The sequence below is a fragment of the Coptis chinensis genome, chromosome 8, assembly GCF_015680905.1.
Source record: "Coptis chinensis isolate HL-2020 chromosome 8, ASM1568090v1, whole genome shotgun sequence".
In the NCBI taxonomy this organism is placed as follows: domain Eukaryota; kingdom Viridiplantae; phylum Streptophyta; class Magnoliopsida; order Ranunculales; family Ranunculaceae; genus Coptis; species Coptis chinensis.
In genome coordinates, this window is record NC_141463.1 from 5,911,075 (window position 1) to 5,931,018 (window position 19,944).

The following is a 19,944-nucleotide window of genomic DNA, read 5'->3' on the forward strand; positions in this document are numbered from 1 at the left end:
TTGACCTAAAATAACATTCCACTAGTCAAGAAAAACTGAAATGATTGATTTTTCTTCCTATAAATCGTTTATGGGTCTAGTCCACTTTTCTATTATTGCAATATAGAGAACCTGACAAACCGTTCCTAGGAGTATGATCACTTGAGTGAAGTTATGCATGCATATGCTTATTGCTAATAGGAATATGGTATCAACTATTCTACACTGTAACATGCTATGCTACTATAATGGTGAGCTTTTTCTGAATTTTGATTAAATAGAATAATAGAAATAGGCCTACTCATTAGTGGGGAGGGGGTTCCCGAAAACCCAGCTATCAATATACTGTAGAGATTTCGGTTACATACCAAAAATGACTACATGTGGGTCAAGAAAATGATGAAAAGCTTTTGTCACATTAGTGTGCTAGCCTGCTTGTTGATAACATTTTGCAGTTTTCTTCAAGCGCTTTGGTTTGTCGTACAATTATTCTTCCATGTGATATTTTTCTTTTCTTTTTTATGAATAATACCTACCTAAAATAATATTCCATTGGTCAAGAAAAACTGAAGTAATTGATTTTTCTTCCCATAAAACGTTTATGGGTTTAGGCCAGTTGTCTATTATTGCAATTTAGAGAATCTTACAAACCGTTCCCAAGAGTATGATCACTTGAGTGAAGTTATGCTTGCATATTCTTATCGCTAATGGGAATATATTATCAACCATTCTACATTGTAATTTGCTATATGCTACTATAATAAGGAGGTGTTTCTGAATTTTGATAAAAGAGAAAAATAGAAATAGGCCTACTCGATAGTGGGGAGGGGTTCCAGAAAACCCGACTATCAATATACTGTATAGATTTCGGTTAGATGCCAAAAATGACCACACGTGGGCCAAAAAAATGATGAAAATTTTATGTCACATTATTGTGCCAGGTAGGTTGGCACACTGTGATAAATGATAAAATTGAATAGCTTACCTACGAAATTAACGATGAAACTCAAAACGTAAGTAAACTAAAACTTATCTTATGTGTCTAATTTATCAAAGTATTCTACTCTCGAATCCTATGAGATATAGTGGAGTAGAGTGATTCGTTCCACTCCTAGTCCTTCCGCATGCTTGTTATCACGTGTAATTACTCTACTTAAGGTCTAATGACAGATTTACGAAAAGGCAACTAGACTACGATGCAACTACCCACAAGATGCAACTAGTCGGTTATCAAAATAACTAAGGGAATGCTACGTTGATTCGATGATAAGGAGTTAGGGGATTGATTCCACCTTAACTTCGACTTAATCCTATTAACGACGAATCGTCGTAAGTAATCGAATGAAGCGCTTCCACGAGAACAATTGGTTCTTCCTAATCCCTAATTACACATGGCATTCCTACCAATTCATAACTAGCATGTGAGCGATTAAACCCATTCTCATGGTGAACTAATCGTTTTAGAGTGGAAAGGAAATTACGACGATTCGCGATGATAATGAGTCGAATCAAGCTTTCATCAAGAGAACGAACCCCCTCTAATGGAGGTTTAGCGAGAATCATTATTTAATCATTTCGATTAAATTTAAACTAAACATGATATAAAGAATTGAAATTTACTAATCTAAATTAAACAATAATTAAAATCTAATTAATAACTAAGAATTGAATAACAAGTAATAAATGAATCAGATCTAACACAAATGTAAATGACAAGAATCGAAATTTAACAACTAGCTATTTTATTAATCAAACTAATTAAGAGTAATGATTCTAATAGTTTAATCTAAAACAAGAATTGGATTTGAAATTAAACTTAATTAAAAACAATTAAATAAAAACTAGATCTAGAAGCTATTTTAATGGCTACTTTTTACTCTAACCTATCTACCATTAACTATCTACTATTAACAAAGAGCTAAGCTTTTGTTTTTATACTTTCAGATCCAAAATCGTGCATGGGCTTGGAGCCATGTTTTGGAGCGAGAATCGGGCCCAAAACCCATTCTTCGATCCAAAAAAGGCTTCTTCAGCTGCAGTTGGCTTCAACAGACTTTTGTCCACTTCTGCTTCTCTGATTGGATCACGGCTTAGACCATTGGAAAGCTCTTTCCGATCCGGTCGTTTTGACATAAGGTAGGCCCCATTCAGAGGTCCGAGTCCAAAGATATGGCCTTTGGAAGTTCTCAGCGACTTTGTGTGTTTATTTACCCAGCGTCGACTTTTCGACTTTTGACGGGCTTTAGAAAGGCTTTGTCTTCTTGAATCTTGGCCTTTAATCACGGAACTCCTTAGTAACCGACCTTTGCTCCTTTATCTCGCTAAAGTGGCACATTTCGCACATAATGGACTTTGATTTTGTAATGCATAAAAACACGTAATCGGTGTTAACTCTTAATTATTACTCACATAATTGGTTCTAAAAGTATATGTCCATTACGAGGTTAAAACTACAGTTTTGGGCTCTTATCAAACCACCAAAAAACAGCATTTTGCTTGTCCTCAAGCAAAGATGAGAAATTAGAATAAGTGACCAAAATGGAGTTCTAACTATTCTCGTTTATTTGAGTCGCGATTGCATTGACCATATCGCAACAAGGCCTTAAACCACTAGGAATTCCTAGTGGACGAGTTATAGCCTCGTGAGAGTTTTCGATGAAGGTACTCACAAACTTCATCTATACTACAACGACTAAGAAATAAAACTATTGTTTCCTTATTCATGCTCTAAATTATCTATACCTCTCATTAGCAATGCATATAGAGTAATCAAGTCGAAACCTAAGCTAATATATGCATAATAATCAATCATCTACAATAAACATATATACAATGAGTAATACTATGAAATGCCTAGCGAGGTTAGTTTTACGAAACTTCGAATAAGCGTCCCTTAAGTAGGTTCTCACAATAATAGTCAAGATACAACACTCGATTTTTCCACTCAAGTTTATTTACTCTAGTGCAGGTGGGCACACTTTACCTTACAATCTCAATGACAACAAGGAAGTTCGAGTCGATCAAACACATCGCCACTTACTATCACACTAACCTATTCCTAATTGAGCTAGAGGTCTTTATTAGGTGTTCGGGGATTAGGAGATGGTTTAAGAAGGAAGGAAATGGATATTCAAAAAGGACAAGTCCGAGATAATAGAGTTTTCATATTATGTAACTTAGAGAAAACCTTGTTATTTTCTTTTGCTTCTATACTTTGTTTCCATCCCTAGCCATATTTTTCTTTTTCTTTTCTTTGGCTTTTTGACTCACTTTTATTCTATTTTTGGAGTTTTATTTTTTATTTTTTTTTTTTTTTTCTTTTCCTTGGATGGAAACTTCTTTTCTTTATTTTTAAGCAATTAACTAACTTTTGTTTACACAAGTTTTTTTTCTCTTCTTCTTTCTTCCTCATTCTATTCTCGGACTTATTCTAAATTGGGTAGGTTGATTTATTTTTTATTTTGTTTTGTTTTTGTAACGGGGTAAAGGGATTGTGGTTTATGAAAGGCTAAAGAAAAAGAGGGGGCGACTAAGCGGGGAAATAATTCATAGGTTTGAATTTTTGGCTACATCGATCCAAAGAGGGCCTAAATTCTCGCTTAGGATAGCATAGTGATCAAGCAAGTGGACGTGTGATTTCTCTATCCGGATTTTACTTCTCCCTTGTGTCATTTCTCAAATGTTTTGCTCATATAAGGTTTTAGGCTATATTCTCCAGGATTTGTAGAATAAGTACTCTAGCCTAGATTTGAAACTTTCTTGCTAACAATCATAGATACTCATGTAATATATTTATAGATAGATGCAAAGATTATTACCTACATATTAACCTAAGTTTCTAACAATTATTCTAATACAAAAGCTTCATTGAGACTTCTAGATTGTTAAGAGCATAGAGAAGGAAAACAATACCACTATTCCTAAGTGTATAGCATGAACTTATTTATTTATATTTCTGAATTTTTAAAATTTTAACTAGAAAACAAATGCATATTAACTCTATCTATATCCTAACAGATGCCTTAATTACACGTGTTTCTATGCCCCCCAAAAACAAGAAGCATGCTTTGTCCTCAAAGCATTGTAAATAAAGAGGGTAAGAAAAAAATACCATTGAAAGCGTGTGAAATTCGGGAACATCTATGAAAACAAAGTTAGAGCGTACTAATAAAGGAAATAAAACTGACGCAACTCTATACGAGTTTTACCCATTATGGGGTTAAGAAGAATGAAATTGCTTGGGACATAAGAAGACACTAACTAGAATGAAAACTTACCTTATCTCCGCGTTTTCTCATCATCTTCCTCATCCTCTTCTTCCATAAAGAAGTGAGGTTCCTTTAGATCTGCCATGCCATGATAATTTGCCAAGCTTCCGCCATTTATCATCTATTATTGCTAACCTATTAAGAGCCACTTGAGTATCCGACGGGTGTAGGGTGCAACCCGATGAGGTTGTATCCTCCACCCTGCCAATCATTGCCGCGGAAAGATCGAATAATACTATTGGTGGGTAAATGCGTGTCGGCCGTAATCTAATCCGTGAAGCGTGTACAAAAAGCGGGGAAAGAAACATAGCATAATACGGGGAAACTAGAACAGGCATAAGAAGGAACTTATGCCTCATGCTATGAGATAAAGGCTAAACTAGACATCAAGGTTCGGGGAAGGTCATGACACATCGTCCGTGGCTAAAGCAAAAAAAAAGCGCGCAAGTGGCATCATTCACGTAAGAAAAACGCCATTCCCCTAAAATGTTTAGCATGATCCAAAACATAACAGTTCCTATGTTCATGGACGGGCTACCAAAAGCGGCGTTATAGTCCCCTTGGTCCTCGATCACGGAAAATGCCCCGCCCTATATCGACTCATGCAAAACTTCATAAGTGTAGACATACATATTATCTACCCAATAGCACCATGGGTTTTGTATTTCACCGGGCATAGCAAGTCCAAGAACAAATGCTAGCAAGAACACGGTAATTTCCATTGGTTCATTATCAATGTTGATGGAGAACACTTGTTCTCCATCCGGTCTTTCAAAGAAAATGCAGTTATCGTAAAAATAAGATGCTAGTGTTGGAGAATAAAGTGCATCGGTCTTACCATAAGCGGCTCCCAGCCAGCGTATGTGATCGCCCATGAAACCAAGCACCATAAGTAGTGCTTTGGAACAAATCTTCAAAAAGACTGTTCGGTATCGGTGTTAGAGATGTCATCTCAAAATTACGCCTGGAATAGCTGCGAATGATCCGGATACTACCATGAAAACTGGAAATTTTCTGGTCCACGGAAGTCGGAAGCGAGCTCTCGAGTATTTGAAATTTCAATGTTTGGAGCGGGTTTCAGCTTCGGCAAAGCGAAGTCGCTCGACAAAAATGTGAAAAAAATATCTGCGCCGAGTGCGCTCTCCAGATTGAAATCATTTCGGAGTTCTTGAAACTTCGGAAAATGAGCGACATTGGGAATCGTGGGAGTGAAAGGTGAGTGATGGAGTTTAGGTGTAGTGTGAGTTGTGAGTGTAGAATGTATGAAGTTTATATAGGTTTTAAGTTGCTAAAACAGATCGGGGAAGTTGCCAAAAGTATTTCTACGGCGGTTTTAGGAAATTCTAAAATTTCAAACCCGAAAAGCGGAAACAACTCATTATCTTGATTCTAATTCAAACCTAGTATCTTTTAGGTTGAATTTATGATAGAATCTACCTATTTAATCTAGATTTCATCCTACCCTTATATTTATTCCTGGATATGCCTAAACGGCCATGTTTTCACCTTGACTCCGCAATAAATTCTAACACGAGGGTTATCTAAAAATCATCTTTGGAATAGATAAAACCACCCCAAACAATTTGGGAAGGTGGGATCAATATAAGACAACCACGCATAATAAAAATAACCGCATTATATTAAAATTTTCATTGAGTACATTTCACTACAAAATTCAAATTACGGAAATAAACTTACATTAAAATAAATAACAATAATGAAACTACAAATAAACATAAAACATCAAAGCGATGCTATCCCTAACTACTCTCGGTAGCGGAGGGCTGCGGTCCGGAGATCGCTCCCGGGCTCCGATGGGGCGGCACCATTAGATCGCCGACCCGCGGCGCTCGTGCCGCCGATGGTGTGTCCTCGGAAGGAGAGTCCGTGAGGTGGGAATCGTGTAAGCATCTCTTCCGGGCCGGCGCCGAGCTTCTAGCCGCCCTCTATTCCGTTCTGCGTCCGCCCTCTCTCGGGTGCGGACCTCGAAGTTATGATGCATCGTTGCATGTCGAGTCGGAGGTCTTCGCGAGATAGTGTTGAGTTTAAGCGATGCCACGATGAATCACAGCCATGCGTTACTGATCGACCGGCACCTCTCCAAGGCATCCGCGATCAAAACACGTCAAATCCTCCTCATCCTCCGAGGCATTTTGATTTCCCCGACCTCCTCGGCATTCTCCTCTCCACCAGCCTCTTCTTCTTCTTCTCTATCCTCACCAACCTCCAAACCCGTTGGACACACCCCCTATAGATCGCGGCGGGTTCACGATTGTAGGGTGTGATGTAAGTCTATCGATCGAGTTGGTATACCTCAACTTCAACATGATCTTGGTTATCAACCACGGGGAGAGGGCAGCGGACTTCCTACTCCCCTAATCATGCTAAGTAAAACTCCAAGATCGCGGAACTCATACTTCCGCTCCCGAGTATCCATAAGATGTGGAGGCGATTCGGGCGATGTCGCCGACCTTCTCGCTTCCCGGGGCGTTAGACCAATCCACCGAGGTGCGACCCGGTGGTTGCTCCTAAGGAAGCTTGTCGAACACAATCGCGATCTCGCATTGTAGTCCCCCTCAATAAGCTGTCTCGTTCATCAATGGCTCTACCCCATTATGTTGGGACTCCTGGGGTGACATCGGATGGATTCTAGGCGGAATGCCTAGAATCTCAAATTTAACAACCGATCGTCACTTCCTTCCTCCTCTTCGCCATTTGATAAATGATAAAATTTTGAATAGCTTACCTACGAAATGAACGATGAAACTCAAAACGTAAGTAAACTAAAACTATCTTATGCTCGTATATGTTTATCAAAGATTCTACTCTCAATCCTATGAGATATAGTGGAGTAGGAAGTTCGTTCCACTCCTAGTCTTTCCGTATGTGCATGTTCTCTACGTATAAGTACTCTTAACTCTAAAGTCTAATGAGAGATTTATGAAAAGGCAACTAGACTACGATGCAACTACCCACAAGATGCAACTAGTCGGTTATCAAAATAACTAAGGGAATGCTACGTTGATTCGATGATAAGGAGTTAGAGGGGATTGATTCCACCTTAACTTCGACTTAATCTATTAACCATTTAATCGTAAGTAATCAGAATTGAGCGCTTCCACGAACAATTGGTTCTTCCTAATCCCCTAATTACACATGGCATTCCTACCAATTCATAACTAGCATGTGAGCGATTAAACCCATTCTCATGGTGAACTAATCGTTTCTAGAGTGGAAAGGAAATTACGGCGATTCTACGATAGTGGAATCAAGCTTTCATCAATGCTTCGAACCCCTCTAATGGAGGTTTAGCGAGAATCATTACGCTAATCATTTTCGATTAAATTTAAACTAAACATGATATAAAGAATTGAAATTTACTAATCTAAATTAAACAATAATTAAAATCTAATTAATAACTAAGAATTGAATAACAAATAATAAATGAATCAGATCTAATACAAATGTAAATGACAAGAATCGAAATTTAACAACTAGCTATTTTATTAATCAAACTAATTAAGAGTAATGATTCTAATAGTTTAATCTAAAACAAGAATTGGATTTGAAATTAAACTTAATTAAAAACTAGATCTAGAAACTATTTTAATGACTACTTTTTACTCTAACCTATCTACCATTAACTATCTACCATTAACAAAGAGCTAAGCTTTTGTTTTTATACTTTCAGATCCAAAAATCGTGCATGGGCTTGGAGCCATGTTTTGGGCCAGAGAATCAGACCCAAAACCCAATTCTTTCAGTCCAAAAAGGCCTCTTCAGCTGCAGTTGGCTTCAACAGACTTTTCGTCCACTTCTGCTCCTCCGATTGGATCACGGCTAAGACCATTGGAAAGCTCTTTCCGAGCCGGTCGTTTTGACATAAGGTAGGCCCCATTCTAATGTCTGAGTCCAAAGATATGGCCTTCGGAAGTTCTGCTGACTTTGTGTCTTTGTTTTACGCGCGCGTCGACTTTTCAGCTTTTGACCGGGCTTTAGAAAGGCTTTGCCTTCTTGAATCTTGGCCTTCAATCACGGAACTCTTTAGTAACCGACCTTTGCTCCTTTATCTTCCTAAAGTGGCACATTTTTGCATATAATGGACTTTGAAGCCTGAAATGCATAAAAACACGTAATCAGTGTTAACTCTTAATTATTACTCACATAATTGGTCTAAAAGTATGTCTGTTACAGGGTTAAAACTACAGTTTTGGGCTCTTATCACACTGCTTGTGCATAATGTTTAGCAGTTTTGTTCAAGCACTTTGGTTTGTCATTCAATTATTCTACATGTGATATTCTTCTTTTCTTTTTTAAGAATAATACCTACCTAAAATAACATTCCATTGGTCAAGAAAAACTTAAGTGATTGATTTTTCTTCCTATAAAACGTTTATGGGTTTAGGCCATTTGTCTATTATTGCAATATAGAGAACCTGACAAACCGTTCCATAGAGTATGATCACTTGAGTGAAGTTATGCATGCATATTCTTATAGCTAATAGGAATATGGTATCTACTATTCTACACTGTAATTTGCTATGCTACTATAAAAAGGAAGGATTTCGGAATTTTGATAAAAGAGAAAATTAGAAATAGGCCTACTAGATAGTGGGGAGGGGGTTCCCGAAAACCCAGCTATCAAACTAGTGTAGAGATTTCGGTTACATGCCAAATATGACTACACGCGTGGGTCAAGAAAATGATGAAACGCTTACGTCACATTAGTGTACCAGTGACACTGGCACACTACTTTTGCATAACGTTTTGCAGTTTTGTTCAATCACTTTAGTTTGTCGTTTAATTATTCTTCCATGTGATATTCTTCTTTTCTTTTTTATAAATTATACCTACCAAAAATAACATTCCATTGGTCAAGAAAAACTGAAGTGATTGATTTTTCTTCCTATAAAACGTTTATGGCCTTGGGCCACTAGTCTATTATTGCATTATAGAGAACCTTACAAACCATTCCCAAGAGTATGATCACTTGAGTGAAGTTATGCATGCAAATTTTTATAGCTAATAGGAATATGGTATCAACTATTCTACACTATAATTAGCTATGCTACTAAAATAATAAGATGTTTTTGAATTTTGATAAAATAGAAAAACATAAATCGGCCTACTCGAAAGTGGGGATGGGGTTCCCAAAAACCCGGCTATCAATATAGTGTAGAGATTTCCGTTACAAGCCAAAAATAACTACTCGTGGGTCAAGAAAATAATGAAAAACTTATGTCACATTAGTGTACCCGCGAGGCTGGCACACTGCTTGTGTATAACGTTTTGCAGTTTTGTTGAAGGCTTTGGTTTGTCTTTCAATTATTCTTCCATATGATATTCTTCTTTTCTCTTTTATGAATAATTCCTTATTAAAATAATATTCCATTGGTTAATAAAAACTGAAGTGATTGATTTTTTTTTCCATAAAACGTTTATGGGCTTAGACCACTTCTCTATTATTGCAATATAGAGAACCTTACAAACCGTTCCCAGGAGTATGATCACTTGAGTGAAGTTATACATGCATATTTTTATAGCTAATAGGAATATGGTATCAACTATCCTATACTATAATTTGCTTTGCTACTATAATAATGAGGTGTTTCTGAATTTTGATAAAAGAGATAAACAAAAATAGGCCTACTCGAATGTGGGGAGGGGGTTCCCGAAAACCCGGCTATCAATATAATGCGGAGATTACCGTTACATGCCAAAAATAACTACTCATGGGTCAAGAAAATGATGAAAAGCTTATGTTACATTAGTGTTCCCGCGAGGCTGGCACACTGCTTGTGCATAACGTTTTGCAGTTTTGTTGAAGGCTTTGGTTGGTATTTCAATTATTCCTCCATTTGATATTCTAGCTTCTTTTCTCTTTTATAAATAATTCCTTATTAAAATAATATTCCATTGGTTATAAAAAATTGAAGTGATCGATTTTTCTTCTTATAAAATGTTTATTGGTTTAGGCCACTTGTCTATTATTCCAATATAGATAACCTTACAAACCGTTCCCAGGAGTATGATCACTTGAGCGAAGTTATGCATGCATATTCTTATAACTAATAGGAATATGGCATCAATTATCCTATACTGTAATTTGCTATGCTACTATAATAATGGGGGGTTTCTGAATTTTAATAAAAGAGAAAAATAGAAATAGACCTACTCTATAGTGGGGAAGGGATTTCCGAAAACCCTGCTATCAATATAGTGTAAAGATTTCGTTTACATGCTGAAAATGACTACAGGTGGTCCAAGAAAATGATAAAAAGCTTATGCCACATTAGTGTGCCAGCAAAGATGGGACACTGCTTGTGCATAACGTTTTGCAGTTTTATTCTAGCGCTTCGGTTTGTCGTTCATTTATTCTTCCTTGTGATAATATTCTTTTCTTCTTTATGAATAACACCTACCTAAAATAACATTCCTTTGGTCAAGAAACACTAAAGTGATTGATTTTTCTTTCTTTAAAATGTTTATGGGTTTAGGCTACTTGTCTATTATTGCGATATAGAGAACCTTACAAACCGTTCCCTAGAGTATGATCACTTGAGTGAAGTTTTGCTTGCATATTCTTATAATAACTAATAGGAATATTGTATCGATTATTCTACACTGTAATTAGCTATGCTACTATAATAAGGAGGGGTTTTGAATTTTTATAAAATAGAAAAACATAAATAGGCCTACTCGAAAGTGGGGAGGGGGTTCCAGAAAACCCGGCTATCAATAAAGTGTGGAGATTTCCGTTACAAGCCAAAAATAACTACACGTGGGTCAAGCAAACGATGAAAAACTTATATCACATTAGTGTGCCTGCAAGGGCGGCACACTGCTTGTGCATAATGTTTTGCAGTTTTGTTGAAGCGCTTTGGTTTGTCGTTCAATTATTCTTCCATGTGATATTCTTATTTTCTCTTTTATGAATAATACCTGCCTAAAATAACATTGCATTGGTAAAGAAAAATTGATGTGATTGATTTTTCTTCCTATAAAATGTTTATGGGTTTAGGCCACTTGTCTATTATTGCTATATAGAGAACCTTACAAACATTTCCCTAGAGTATGATCACTTGAGTTAAGTTATGCATGCATATTCTTATAGCTAATAGGAATATGGTATCAATTATTCTACACTATAATTCGCTATGCTACTATAATATGGATGTGTTTCTTAATTTTGATAAAAGAGGAAAATAGAAATAGGCCAACTCGATAGTGGGGAGGGGGTTCCCAAAAAACCCGGATATCAATATAGTGTAGAGATTTCGGTTACATGCCAAAAATGACTACACGTGGGTCAAGAAAATGATAAAAAGCTAACGTCACATTATTGTGCTAGCGAGGCAGACGCATTGCTTGTGCATAAAGTTTTGCAGTTTTGTTGAAACGCTTTGGTTTGTCCTTCAATTATTCTTCCATGTGATATTCTTTTTTTCTCTTTTAGGAATAGTACCTTCCTAAAATAATATTCCATTGGTTTAGAAAAACATAAGTGATTGATTTTTCTTCCTATAAAATGTTTATGGGCTTAGGCCATATGTCTATTATTGCAATATAGAGAACCTTACAAACCGTTCCCAAGAGTACAATCACTTGAGTGAAGCTATACATGTATATTGTTATAGCTAATAGAAATATGGTATCAATTACTCTACACTGTAATTAGGTATGCTACTTTAATAAGAAGGTGTTTCTGAATTTTGATAAAATAGAAAAACATAAATAGGCCTACTAGATAGTGAGGAAGGGGTTCCCCAAAACCCGGCTATCAATATAGTGTGGAGATTTCCGTTCCATGCCAAAAATAACAACTTATGGGTCAAGAAAAAGATGAAAAGTTTATGTCACATTAGTGTGCCTGCGAGGGTAGCACACTACTTGTGCATAACGTTTTGCAGTTTTGTTCAAGCTCTTTGGTTTGTCGTTCAATTATTCTTCCATGTGATATTCTACTTTTCATTTTTATGAATAATACCTTCCTAAAATTACATTCCATTAGTCAAGAAAAACTGAAGTGATTGATTTTTCTTCCTATAAAACATTTATGGGCTTAGGCCACTTGTCTATTATTGCAATATAGAGAACCTTACAAACCGTTCCCAAGAGTATGATCACTTGAGTGAAGTTATGCATGCTTATTTTTATAGCTAATAGGAATATGGTGTCAACTATTCTACACTGTAATAATTGTAATTAGCTATGCTACTATAATAAGGAGGTATTTCTGAATTTTGATAAAATAGAAAAACATAAATAGGCCTACTCGAAAGTGGGGAGGGGGTTCCCGAAAACCCGTCTATCAATATAGTGTTGAGATTTCCGTTACATGCCAAAAATAACTACTCGTGGTTCAAGAAAATGATGACAAGCTTATGTCACATTTGTGTGCCCGCAAGGCTGGCACACTGCTTGTGCATAACGTTTTGCAGTTTTGTTGAAGGCTTTGGTTTGTCTTTCAATTATTCTTACATGTGATATTCTTCTTTTCTCTTTTATGACTAATTCCTTATTAAAATAATATTCTATTGGTTAAGAAAAACTGAAGTGATTGATTTTTTTTTCTATAAAATGTTTATGGGATTAGGCCACTTGTCTATTATTGCAATATAGAGAACCTTACAAACCGTTCCCGATAGTATGATCACTTGAGTGAAGTTATGCATGCATATTCTTATAGCTAAAAGGAATATAGTATAAACTATCTTATACTGTAATTAGCTATGCTACTATAATAATGAGGTGTTTCTGAATTTTGATAAAAGGGAAAAATAGAAATAGGCCTACTCGATAGTGGGGAGGGGGTTCCCTAAAACCCAACTATCAATATAGTATACATATTTCGGTTACATGCCAAAAATGACTAAACGTGGATCAAGAAAATGATGAAAAGCTAATGCCAAATTAGTGTGCTTGGTGAAGGGCGACCTACTTGCTTGTGCATAACGTTTTGCAGTTTTATTCAAGCCCTTTGGTTTGTCGTTCATTTATTCTTCCATGTGATATTATTATTATTTTTTTTTTATGAATAATACCTAACTAAAATAACATTCCTTTGGTCAAGAAAAACTAAAGTGACAGATTTTTCTTCCTTTAAAACGTTTATGGGTTTAGGCCACTTGTCTATTATTGCAATATAGAGAACCTTACAAACCGTTCCCTAGAGTATGATCACTTGAGTGAAGTTATGCATGCATATTTTTATAGCTAATAGGAATGTTATGACACAAAGATCGATGGCAAACTCTTATAACACAAATGTAGATTTCCTGGTGTTACAACTCAAACACTAGTTACAATCCTATTCTTGCTTTCTCTCTTGGCTGTGATCCTGCCCCCTTTCCTCCTCTTTTTTTTTCTCCTCCACCTTTCTCCCCTCTCTTCACTTTTATATCCCCCCCTCTCTCATCTCAACCCTCCACCTGTCCCTTTATCTCGCGGTCCACTCCCATCCATGTGTAGGGTTTCCGTTACCCGCTGACCCGCGTCTTTGGCCGGGCATCACGGTGCGGTAGCGGCCCTCGTGGGTTATGTTACGTCCGGCCCCGCTCCCTATGATATTCGGGGCGGTATCATGCCACTACAGATGCCCCCTCTCGAGTCCGCGATGGTATCTCGATCGGGGAGTCGAGAGTTCGTCCCCTTCCTCCTTCCGACCGTGGTCTTCCCTCTCCCCTCACCTCTGGGTTCGTGCGCGTGTGGTTTCCCCTTCTGCCCCCTCGTTTCTTGTGCCTCCACGTGTCTTTCGCTGGCTGGCTCCTTTTGGTGTCCCCTCGATTTCAGCACCCCTGCAATTACCCTTTTGCCCCCACCTCTTATAAAAAGCCCGCTCGATTTCTTTTCTCTCTCTCACTCAGCCTATCTTTCGTCTTTCGGTTCCTCTTCCCCTCTTCCTCCATCTTTCTTCTATTTTTCCAGTTCCGGTTGCTCGCTCGGTCGTTTTCTTCGGGTTTGTGGCTGACATTCTTGCTCCGGTTGCTCTCCCTTCTCCTCAGGTTGGTCTCCTTTTCTCTCTGGCTTCCTTTAATTGCTATAGTGCTCATTGCTCCTTTGTGTTTGGAACTGTTCATCTCCACTTCCTTTCCTGCCTTGGGGTGGCCGTACGTCTTCCACCCTGTCCCCGATGTCTGTCTCTAGATCCGCCACCTCCTCCTCCTCCCTACACCGCAGCCTTGCCCCTGACCAGACCGAGGCCCCCTCTACCTCCGGGCAAGCTTTTGCCCTTCCGCCGCCACCACCACGTAGCCGTAGACCTAATCTTGAGGGCTGTTAAAGCTGCTTTTACGGGATACCGCTGGCGTCACCTTAGAAACCGTGCGACTTAACTTATTACCCCATTTGGTCCCCCCACAAGCCGGTGTGTCTGGCCCGCGGTAGATGGTCGTCGCCCGCCGCCGCCCGATTGCCCCTCACCCGTCTTGATGTCGAGGTGTGCAATCACTTCAACATCCCCGTGCCAAGGTATTGGCAATTTCGGAGGTCATGTATGCGCGAACCACTACAACCGCCGAAGTACCCGAATAGCGGTTAGCGACATGACCGCCCACTTCTACCTCAAAAAGAGTACCAAAGGAAGTCGATTGTGGGCTATCACTTTCGTTTTGCCTCCGCCCAGAAAAAGCACTTTATCCTTCGCATCACTTCCTCCGACAAATTGTGGCATCACTACCCTCTTTATATCTCCGGGAATTTCCTCTCCGCGGACCTTCCACCTGAGTTGAATCTCCATCACCTGGCCTTCCTCCCCAGTGGTGAGTCCTGCTCTTTATCTACCCCCATGGGAGTATGTCTTTTGGTTACTAATCCAACTTGTCGTTTATCTCTTTCAGGTTGGCGGCCCGACTCGAGATCGCGACCGTACGACAACATCTTTTCCACGACCTTCCAGAGGATTCGTGACCTGGGTGCGGCTCAGTCCGTGCTACTTGGGATTGACCCTGCCACCGCTACCCCCTTATTGTCTGATCCTGAGTTAGGATCCATAGGAAAATACAGCGCCCCATTTTTTCGTCCTCCTCCCCCTAAAGAAAGAAAGCCCCGTGTCACTTCCCCTCCCAAGAAAAAACGCCGCACCGCCGACCCATCATCCTCCGCCAACACGTTTCGTCCACACCACTCATCGCTCCGCACCCCCTACTCCCTACCGGCTCCACGGAGACTTGGGAAGACCAATACTCCCCTCTCATTCCTCTTCCACCACTTCTCCCCTTCAAGCATGGGCTAACAAACGAAACTCTTTGATAGCGACTTCGGATGAATACATTGTCGCCGCTGCCCCCCCCATCCACCGCTGTTCCTCCATCTCCTCCCCCAGCCTCCAAACGTCCGCTGCCTTCTGTCCCTGGAGAAGGCCCCCCATCTAAGGCCGCGCCTCCACTTACCGCGCCCCCTCAAGTGGAACAGCGCCCCGGGAAGGAGGTGGCGTCCCAAACTGATAAGGAGGCCGACGAACCCATTCCTCCATTTTGCCCCTCCTTCAAGCTCGAGGAATCGCCACTTTATCAAAGGACTCGCTTTGAAGAACCCGGCAGTGGCTTCTTCCCTGTTCTATGGGTCTCACCTCCCTGCAGATATGGCATACGCCGAAGGTGGTTCCTTTGAGTCCCACCGGACTTCCTTCTACACAGGCTGGGAGAAGGTACTCCTCTCTTTGCATTCAATATCTTTCTTCCCTCTCTTTAAATTATTGACTTTTGCTCCGCTTCTACCCGGATGAGTTTGGATATCTCCTTTATGATCCGCGGCCTGTTTGGTGCCAGGGCGCGGATCGATGAACTTGATAAGGAGGTGGCCCATCTAGAAGAGAAGAACTCGGCCGCGGACCTGGACAAGCTAAGGGCCCAAGGCGAGCTTCGAGGACAGAGGCCACCCACCCTTTGGCGTATATGAAGCGGCCGCCCTCCCGGTAGCGAGACTCTTCAAGAGAAACATCTTTGCCGCTCTGGACTCCCCTTTCTCAAAAGCACCAAAAGCTCTTTGATTACTCCACGCGCGCGACATGAGGCCGACATGGATGAGCTCGAGGGCATTTACCGGACTGAAGCCGAAGAGGGTGGCCAAGAAAGTTAAGGAGGAGATGAACCGCTCGCTAAAGAAGGCGCCTCCTTAGGAAGCTCCGGCCGCTGCTCCATCATCCGAGGTCATTTGTGCCCATCTGGGGACTTCGCTTGGCGGGGAGATGCCGTGATGATCGGTAGGCGAGGGCTTTAGACATGGCTGCGGACATAGTTATAGAAGAAGTCGCCGCTTCGGTGATCCTAGAAAGTGATATGTCTTGAAAATAGCTTGTTTGTGCCCTGGCTAGGCTTCCCTTGATGCTATGTTGTCATACTCTTTATGCTACTTTTTGCTGTATTTTCACTCCCCCCAGTTGGGATGTTCACATTATGCTCTGCCCCTTTTTATCTCCTTTTTATCTGATTGTTTCTGTCAACCCTCCCTGTTTGTATGTTTGACTCAAGTACTAAGCGGCCTCTGTGGAGCCGCACCCCCCGGTGGGGATGGATGTTTGACTGCCCCATGTCAGTTGGGGCTCCGCTACTCTCTCTACCTCCGGCCGGGCACTCGCCCTGACGCCGGAAGCCTCTTCGGCTTCGTTGCCCTATCTCCCAGGGTCCGGGCGACTCCTCACGCCCGCCCCGAGAGACCTCACCTTAGTGTGGCAACTCCTTTTGCCCCTCTAAGGTTTGGACCTCTAGATCTTTCGGGGGCTCATCCCCCTTCCCTTCACTCGGGGGGGTAATGAAAACTCAAACAATAATATTCCACCTCAAAAGTGCTACGGTTTTATATATGTACAAATAGCTCATGCAGTTTTGGTCTCTCTCATTACATTCACTCATGAAATATTTTCAACAACCTTACATTCCACGGCTTGTCCACATTTGTTTCCTCAAGGTTCGTAACTTGTGGGTGCGGTTCCCCTACCTCGACCACCCCGTAAAGGCCCTCCCACGTCGGGCCCAACTTCCCCTCGCTAGCTTTTTTTGGTCTTTGGGAGTCACTCTCCAAGCACCTTGTCTCCCACCGCAAATCTCTCACTCTCGACTTTTGTCGTGCGCCTCTGGGGGGCGGTGATAGTCCTCAATCGATCTTGTATTTGTGTCTCTTCTTTCCTCTGCTAGGTTCATGTCCCTGGCCAAAATGCCCCAGTTTGACTTATCCTCGACAGCCGCGGTCCTAGTGGTCGCCGCCACCATCTCTGTTGGTATCACGGCTTCTACTCCATATGCCAATGCAAAAGGGGTTTCATCGGTGGATGTTCGAGGGGTCGTCCGATAGGCCCAAAGCACCCGACTTAGTTAATGCGGCCCATGATCCCTTCACGCCCTCGGTTTCCTCTTGAGATTGTTGAGTATGGTTTTGTTAGAGGATTCCGCTGCCCATTTCGCCGGGGTTGTATGGGGCTAAGAATCCTGCTTGATGTGATACGTTTGTAGGAAACCCCAACCTTTGAACCCGTGGCGGGTTCCATTATCCGCAATTATAGCATAGAGGCAACCGAAGCGGCAAATGATATTTTCCCACAAGAACTTGATCACATGCACCTCCTTCACTTTCTTTATGTATTGCGGCTTCAATCCACTTTGTAAAATAGTCGATTCGACCAATAAGAACCTCCTCTTACCCGGCGGGCCATGGGCGTGGTCCCAATGTCAAGGGCCCACATCGCGAATGGCCATGGGCTAGACACATTTGTTGTCGCGGCGGCTTCGGTGGGGCCCATATCAATGAGAAAATCTCTCGACACTTTCGCACTTTTTAGAGAATTTCCGCGTCTCTCTTCATGTGAGGGCCAAAGTAACCCCGAAGTCAAGAAAGCCGGTGTCTTTGTCGTCCGCCCGCCGAAAGTGGCTCCCTTGATCCCCTCCATGTAGCTCATCGAGCACCTCTCAAAGCCGATCCCGCCCCAAGCATTTCAACAAAGGTCCCTTGAAATTCCTCGATATAATCTCCCCTACTAATGTGTATCTCCGAGTCATTGTTCCAACCTTCAACGTCTCTGCGGGACCAATGTTTCTCCTCCTGTCAAAACGCTTGATGGGCGACATCCATCCGCCATTAAGCTCTCTGCGGTATTCATTATTCAAAGTGGCTCCTGCATTTTCGATTCGTCGGTCTCTTCTTACCTCTATAGTCCTTCCTTCGGACCGGCATGGCTGCGCCATACATAGGCCGGGGCATCGGCGTGACGGTTCTCCCACGGTTCAAATGTACAAACCGGATCGCCGTGAACCGGCGCCGGACCGGAGGACCCACAAGTATCTCGCCATCACGGGACACCGTGCCGCGAATCCACCATTCGCCGGCACACCACCAAATTGAGTCGAGTACCGGTAAGTTCCTTCACCCCAAGCTATACGCCATTCTCATGCCCGCAATTACCGCCTCATACCTCGCCTCGTTATTAGATGCGCGAACCCTAATTTCATCGTCGGCTCTAGCCTATTATTATGCGGGCGTGACCAATACTACGCCGATTCATTGCGGCATCCGTGGGTGACCGTCGGCAAACACTCTCCAACCGTTACCTTCGTCCCCGGATCCGCTTCCACTGTTCTTTTTCTCCCTCATTTTCCAAAACCATCTCCTCCCCAAGTAGGGTCCTCTGCGGGGAACTCCGCTAAGAACTTCGGTAAGGCTGAGCCTTCTCCACAATCCCTAAACGATATTGGATCTCATATGCACTTTTCGGCATCACGGCCCATTTCAACATTCTCCCGATTTCTCGCCCTCACCCGCTTTAAAGGGCGGGTTCGTGACCACGATCAGCGAGGTGTGTGTAGCCAGTAGGGCTTTAGTTTCAGGGGCGAAAATATCAAAGGCGGTATTCTCCTCCACGGTACGGTTTTGCATCCAACATTGTCTTGCTCTCGAAAGTACACTTTGGTCTTTCTATCTTATCCACTACTTTCGAGGACCGGAGGTGATTCGCGTAATCCGTGACCCTAGATCTGGGATACAATTTCTCTCCCTCTTCCGGTCGCGACAACAAAGGGATCTCCCCCAGATACCTTTTGAGCCCCTGGAACGCCTGTTCACACTCTGCCGTCCATGAGAAATCCGGCGGTTTCTCACCCGGTCGATCGGCCCTGCGCATTTGTCGACGACCGATATGAATCTATTGAGAGCCGCAACCCTTCCAGCCAACCGCTGCACCTCCTTTACTGTCTGCGGCGAGGGCATCTCTATCAATGACCTAATCTGCTCTGGGTTTGCTTCTATCCCTTGCTGTGTCACAATATACCCTAGAAATTTCCCTGTGGTCACCCCAAATGTACATTTCTCGGGATTGAGCTTCAAATTGTGGGTCCGCGATATATCCGGAATGTCTCTCCAACCCTCCAAATGTTCTGCTCCGACATGCTCTTTTCCACCATATCATCGATGTATATCTCAATGCCGCTTGCGAATTTTGCCCTCGAACATCTTCTCCGCTAATTTTGGAATGTTGCCCTGCATTTTTTCAACCCAAACGGCATTCTCGTGTAGCGGTATGTGCCTCCTTCCCCTTCTGAAGGTCTTCTCCCTGATCCGGACCATACATCGCCACCGGTTTGTACCCATCGATCGTCCATAAATGAGAACATCTTTGAACCCGCCGTCCGGTGTCTACCAACTTCGTCAACTTCAGCGGCATTAGATAAGCGTCTTTCGGGCACTCTAAATTTACATCGCGGAAGTCAAC